General features: G+C 38.5%; 1 pseudogene; it reads right to left on the reverse strand.

Annotated features, from left to right (window-relative positions):
* Nucleotides 1-427: 427 nt before the first annotated feature.
* Nucleotides 428-4,550, reverse strand: LOC132658987 (heat shock transcription factor, Y-linked-like; annotated as a pseudogene).
* Between the last annotated feature and the right edge of the window lie 2,785 nt (nt 4,551-7,335).

Below are 7,335 nucleotides of genomic sequence, written 5' to 3' on the forward strand. Positions count from 1 at the left end.
CTTTTATGACTCTACCAGTAGCTAATAGAATATAATATGTGAATGCACCTAAGTTCATACTCTATTTTCATTTTTCTAGTTTTATTTGCATCTCTTCCTTCACTCATACCATCCTGATTTAGACACCACTTCATTTCAGCAGGGATGATTTCAGAAATCACTTTACATCCATTACACCGTTTCCCTTTGTTCTCATATTCTTGCTTACAAATATATTAGGTGTAATTTGCCTAGGATGCATGACAAATGTTTTCTTGAACTAAAAAGTTTATAAACCCGTTCAGTAAAATAGCCAACCATTGAACTACAGCCTCATTTTACTCTTCCTTGTTTGAAAATAGAAAATGAAACTATGAAGAAGAACATGTAAATTTATTGTTCAAATACAAGAATTGTAGGTATTTGCTGACATCTCCGAATGTAAATTTCAATCTTCTTTAGGCTCCATAATCTGACACGTATTTGACTGGTCAGATTTAATTTGCATGGTTTTCATATAATGATGATTGTTGATGAGTTCATTTGAAAAAGGAGGCAGATGTATAAGTGATTTTTGACACTGAGAATCATGAATTGACTCTGCTTGCAAGGAAGGAAAAGAATTGTTATGGGGTGAAATATAGCTATGCCTGACTAAAAGTTTAGTTTCCACCATTCAATATCACAGTTATCCAACTCTAGGCCCTAACCAGTAACACTGAAGAAGCTGAAGTTGAACGGTTTTATGAAGACCTACAAAAACTTTTAGAACTAACACCCCAAAAAGATGTCCTTTCCATTATAGGGGAGTGGAATGCAAAAGTAGGAAGTCAAGAAACACCTGGAGTAACAGGCTAATTTGGCCTTGGAATGCGGAATAAAGCAGGGCAAAACTAATAGAGCTTTGCCAAGAAAATGCACTGGCCCTAGCAAACTCCCTCTTCCAACAACACAAGGGAAGACTCTACACATGCACATCACCAGATGGTCAACACAAAAATCAGATTGATTATATTCTTTGCAGCAAAAGATGGAGAAGCTCTATACAGTCAACAAAAACAAGACCAGGAGCTGACTGTGGCTCAGATCATGAAGTCCTTATTACCAAATTCAGATTCAAATCGAAGAAAGGAGGGAAAACTGCTAGACCATTCAGGTATGACCTCAGTAAAATCCCTTATGATTATACAGTGGAAGTGAGAATTAGAATTAAGGCCTAGATCTGACAGATAGAGTGCCTGACGAACTATGGAATGATGTTCGCGACATTGTACAGGAGAGAGGGATCAAGACCATCCTCATGGAAAAGAAATACAAAAAAGCAAAATGGCTGTCTGGGGAGGCTTAACAAATAGCTGTGAAAAGAAGAGAAGTGAAAAGCAAACGAGAAAAGGAAAGATATAAGCGTCTGAATGCAGATTTCCACAGAATAGCAAGAAGAGATAAGAAAGCCTTCTTCAGAGATCAATGCAAAGAAGTAGAGGAAAACAACAGAATGGGAAAGCCTAGAGATCTCTTCAAGAAAATTAGAGATACCAAGGCAGAATTTCATGCAAAGATGGGCTCTATAAAGAACAGAGATTATCTGGACATAACAGAAGCATAAGATATTAAGAAGAGGTGGCAAGAATACACAGAAGAACTGTGCAGAAAAGATCTTCACGACCCAGAAATCACGATGGTATGATCACCAATCTAGAGCCAGACATCCTGGAATGTGATGTCAAGTGGGCCTTGGAAAACATCGCTATGAACAAAGCTAGTGGAGATGATGGCATTCCAGTTGAGCTGTTTCAGATCCTGAAAGATGATGCTGTGTAAGTGCTGCACTCAATATGCCAGCAAATTTGGAAAACTCAGCACCAGCCACAGGACTGGAAAAGGTCAGTTTTCATCCCAACCTCAAAGAAAGGCAATGCCAAAGAATGCTCAAACTACCACACAATCGCACTCATCTCACATGCTAGTAAAGTAATGCTCAAAGTTCTCCAAGCCGGGCATCAGCAATACGTGAACCATGAACTTCCTGATGTTCAAACTGGTTTTAGAAAAGGCAGAGGAACCAGAGATCAATATGCCAACATCCTCTGAATCATGGAAAAAACAAGAGAGTTCCAGAAATACATCTATTTCTCCTTTATTGACTATGCCACAGCCTTTGACTGTGTGGATCACAATAAACTGTGGAAAATTTTGAAAGAGATGGGAATACCAGACCACCTGACCTGCCTCTTGAGAAATCTGTATGCAGGTCAGGAAGCAGCAGTTAAAACTGGACATGGAACAACAGACTGGTTTCAAATAGGAAAAAGAGTACGTCGAGGCTCTATATTGTCACCCTGCTTATTTAAGTTATATTCAGAGTACATCATGAGAAACGCTGGACTGGAGGAAAGACAAGCTGGAATCAAGATTGCTGGGAGAAATATCAAGAACCTCAGATATGCAGATGACACCACCCTTATGGCAGATAGTGAAGAGGAACAAATAGTCTCTTGATGAAAGTGAAAGAGGAGACTGAAAAATTTGGCCTAAAGCTCAACATTCAGAAAAGGCAGATCATGTCATCCGGTCTCATCACTTCATGGGAAATAGATGGGGAAACGTGGAAACAGTGTCAGACTTTATTTTGGGGGCTCTAAAATCACTGTGGATGGTGATCGCAGTCATGAAATTAAAAAATGCTTACCCCTTGGAAGAAAAGTTATGACCAACGTAGATAGTATATTCAAAAGCAGCGACATTGCTTTGCCTACTAAGGTCCATCTAGTCAAGGCTATGGTTTTTCCTGTGAATGGATGTGAATGATCCATCATGAATGGATGTGAGAGTTGAATTATGAAGAAGGCAGAGTGACAAAGAATTGATGGTTTTGAACTGTGGTGTTGGAGACAACCCTTGAGAGTCCCTTGGACTGCAAGAAGATCCAACCAATCCATTCTGAAGGGGATCAGCCCTGGGATTTCTTTGGAAGGAATGACGCTAAAGCTGAAGCTCCAGTAAGGGGACGGCAGAGGATGAGATGGCTCGATGGCATCACGGACTCGATGGATGTGCGTCTGAGTGAACTCAGGGAGTTGGTGATGGACAGGGAGGCCTGGCGTGCTGTGATTCACGGGGTCTCAAAGAGTCGGACACGACTGAACCATTGGTTCAGTTAACTGAACCATCTGTCCAGAATAACTGCTCTGTAATGGAGATACAATGTGAGAGAAGTAACTGTAGTTGTAGCAGCAAAGTCCTCAAGTAGCCATTTACTTGAGTGCACCTGCTATGTGAGTGCCAATTACAAATGCTCAACTTTGATAAAACAGCAGGTTGATCTACCACACTCTGGTCTGTGTGTCTAACTGATATTGCTGATGGAGTAGGTAAGTCACATGGAGATACAGCACTTGTATTAGCGACTATCTGGCTGGTATGAGGCTTTTGTATGAAAGGCACACTTAAACTTGCGGAGGCTGAAAATGTGCTCTCTCCACTCGTTTCTGGAAGAAATTCAGAATTATGATCATCTTTTGTGACACTTGCTTTAACATGCTTCTTGTTATCTTGAACTAATGAAGATATTGGAGACACATTGCAAATTCGAACTCTTCTTTGTATCCTTATTAAAGTTGGGGATGGCCTCTTTTGAAACTTGGATTATAGTAGGTCTGTAACTAAAATCAAATGATTAAATTATTTAGTTTCTTTTTAAATCAAGGTAAAACTGACAAACAAAGCTAAGTTATTAAAAACCGTATTCCTTTAAGGAAACCAGCTAAATAACATCAAATAAAACACCTCCATTATTAATTTTAACAGGTAATAACATGTCAGAAAGGACATGCTCCTCAACTAAAAATATGTTGTATATATACTGTACATACCACTTTAGCCTCGGGAGTTTTATCTGTTTTCAAGTTGCTAGGAAAGTTTGTGAAACATCTAGTATCTAATCTCCAGCTATTCTCAACTTCAAAAAAACAAACCTTTTTAAGCAATCTGTTATTTCAAGTTTAAATTCAGTTTTAGCTACATATGTGAACATTCTGCTATGTCACATCATTTGATCTTACATATTTTCAATAAGTGAAAGTGTTGGAATACCTTACTCAAAATAGATGTTTTTCTTCTTCTTGCAGAAAGACAGGTAGTGAAGCAGATCTTGGAAAAGTTTGTCGCTTTTTACTAAATCCATAAAGGTTAAGCTGTCGAATTGAACTTTTCACACTCTTGGTTTCAAATATTCTGAAAGTTCCCTTTCTTTCCAAGATTGCTTTTTTAAAGAGTTAACCCAACAAATAGATTCAAACTGATCACTGTCAACTATATTCCAAAGTTTTTGTGGAAATGTGAGTGAAAGAAAATTATCCGCCTCATCGTTTCAGAGACAGAATATGTGAAACGTGGCCTTTTGATCACAAGATCCTCAGATAAAGCATGAAAAACATATATTCAATCATAGATCTCAAAACTGAGTCCCCAGTAAGTGTATAATCATACAAAGAAGATCTAATGGAGGTTTCTGAACCAGTGAATTCACCTTTAGTAGACCCATCTTGAATTTCTGAATAAATATGTACCATCTCAGAGAAATCTTTCTGTGCCTAAGCCTTTGACTGTGTGGATCACAATAAACTGCGGAAAATTCTTCAAGAGATGGGAACACAAGACCATCTGACCTGCCTCTTGAGAAATCTGTATACAAGTCAGGAAGCAACAGTTAAAACTGGACATGGGACAACAGACTGGTTCCAAATAGGAAAAGGAGTACGTCAAGGCTGTATATTGTCACCCTGTTTATTTAAGTTATATTCGGAGTACATCATGAGAAATGCTGGACTGAAAGAAAGACAAGCTGGAATCAAGATTGCTGGAAGGACTATCAGTAACCTCAGATATGCAGATGACACCGTCCTTACGGCAGAAATTGAAGAGGAACTAAAAAGCCTCTTGATGAAACTGAAAGTGGAGAGTGAAAAAGTTGGCTTAAAGGTCAACATTCAGAAAACGAAGATCATGGCATCTGGTCTCATCACTTCGTGGGAAATGGATGGGGAAACAGTGGAAACAGTGTCAGATTTTATTTTGGTTGGGGTGGGGGGCTCCAAAATCACTGAAGATGGTGATTGCAGCCATGAAATTAAAAGATGCTTACTCCTTGGAAGGAAAGTTAAGACCAACCTAGATAGCATATTCACAACAGAGACATTACTTTGCCTACTAAGATCCATCTAGTCAAGGCTATGGTTTTTCCTGTGGTCGTGTATGGATGTGGGAATTAGATTGTGAAGAAGGCTGAGCGCCGAAGATTTGATGATTTTCAACTGCGATGTTGGAGACGACTCTTGAGAGTCCCTTGGACTGCAAGGAGATCCAACCAATCCATTCTGAAGGAGATCAGCCCTGGGATTTTTTTGGAAGGAATGATGCTAAAACTTAAATTCCAATACCATGGCCACCTCATGTGAAGAGTTGACTCACTGGAAAAGACTTTGATTCTGGGAGGGATTGTGGGCGGGAGGAGCAGGTGATGACAGTGGATGAGACGGCTGGATGCCATCACTGACTGGATGCACGTGATTCTGAGTGAACTCCGGGAGTTGGTGATTGACAGGGAAGCCTGCGTGCTGTAATTCATGGGGTTGAAAAGAGTCGGACGTGACTGAGCGACTGAACTGAATTGAACTGGGAGAAATATTTCTTCATAAACTTTTCTCATTTGTTTGATTTTACACACTGCAACTTAAAATGTTGCCTGGCTGGCCTGCAGAGAGAAACTCTCTAGACCATCACAGAGGTCTTCCAAGTCAAAAAGCTGTGACATCACAAATTCTCTGGTCTCCTAGCAATTGAAGAGTAATATTCAACCAGTGTCTACTTCAGTATCAATTTAAAATACATACTGCTTATAGAAATAGTAATCAAAACCATGAGGCATGCAAAATCTCATTCCTAAATAATTTTTACACTAAAAAATCACATCAATAAATCTACTTCATTTCTGAAATAAAAAGTGATTTATCACCCTTCTGTACTCACATTCTTGTTATTCAGTACTGTTACCCAAGCAAATTTGGTCTACTGGCTTCTGTGCAGTAAAATCTATGAACTGACTTTGGGTTTCGGGGAAATCAATGTTTATTGTAGGGCTGAGCAAGTTGTCTTAGCAGCTGGTGCTTCAAAGTCCCAAATCCCCAAATACTCTCAAGGGAAGGATTTTAATGACAGAGTGAGGGTGGGACTTTGGGTCTGTGACCAATATTGGGACATTCTACTAATGGCCTGTTACTGACGTTATTGGGAGTTCACATCATCGACCGTCTAGTTCCAACTATGTACTTAAATTTCAGTCTGGTTGGTGTTTTACCATCTCTAAAACTGTTCACAGGATATTGCTCAGAATGTTATCAATGGCCCTTGAGGAGGAACTAAAGACCCTTGAGTTTGCTTAATGGCTAAATCATTATTATGCTCTATTACTTGATCATTTTCCTTTGTTTCTGTCTTTTCTAGCTTCTCTGATTAAAATTACTTTTGCACACGAGGAGGTATGCAATCTCCTACCTCTCTCTCTCAGATTTCATACTTTACAATCTTAAGGGACTGTTTAGTACAAGAAAGGAAATAAAGGGTTGGACTCAGAGCTCAGTCATAAATGTGACAGAAAATCTCAGTTGCAGGTTCAAATTATTTTTCAAGTTTCCCAGCTCTAGGAGTGTTTGAGGCAGCAATAACTTTGGCTCTTTCTTGTTGAGATGGAGCGTGGAGTTGGAAATAATTCTGAAATCTAAGCTTGGTATCAATGTTATCTTTTATAAAAACATATCTCTCTATTTTATATGTGATATTTGTGTATATATATATATATGTATTTTTGTCATTAAGCTGGATGAACACTTGACAATTGGTAGATATTTATTAAAAGGAGAGAGGTGAGTGATAAAAAGTGTCCTCATATTTTACATGCAGCCAAGAGAACATATTTTGAAGAATTTCCACACACACACACACACACACACACACACACACACACACACATATATATATATATATATATATTCAACAACCAAGTAGACTTTTGAGTCATTCTACATATTTTTTTTTTCATTTTCATATACCTAACAGAAAATAAAAGCCATTGCACATTTTTTATACATACACTCATGCATAGACAGGTGTATATGTTTATATATCAAATATATAATTTTAGGCAACTTTATTTAGGTGACCAAACTATTTGCTAGCTCCCAAGATCTTAAATGAACTGTTTTGGAAGCCCAGCATTACTTACTAACTTTCTGGCTGAATCATGCAGATCTTGTTGATGAAAAGCTCTCCTTTAATTGAGCTCATCTTCCACTATTCTTT

This window comes from Ovis aries, chromosome Y (genome assembly GCF_016772045.2).
Source record: "Ovis aries strain OAR_USU_Benz2616 breed Rambouillet chromosome Y, ARS-UI_Ramb_v3.0, whole genome shotgun sequence".
NCBI lineage: Eukaryota > Metazoa > Chordata > Mammalia > Artiodactyla > Bovidae > Ovis > Ovis aries.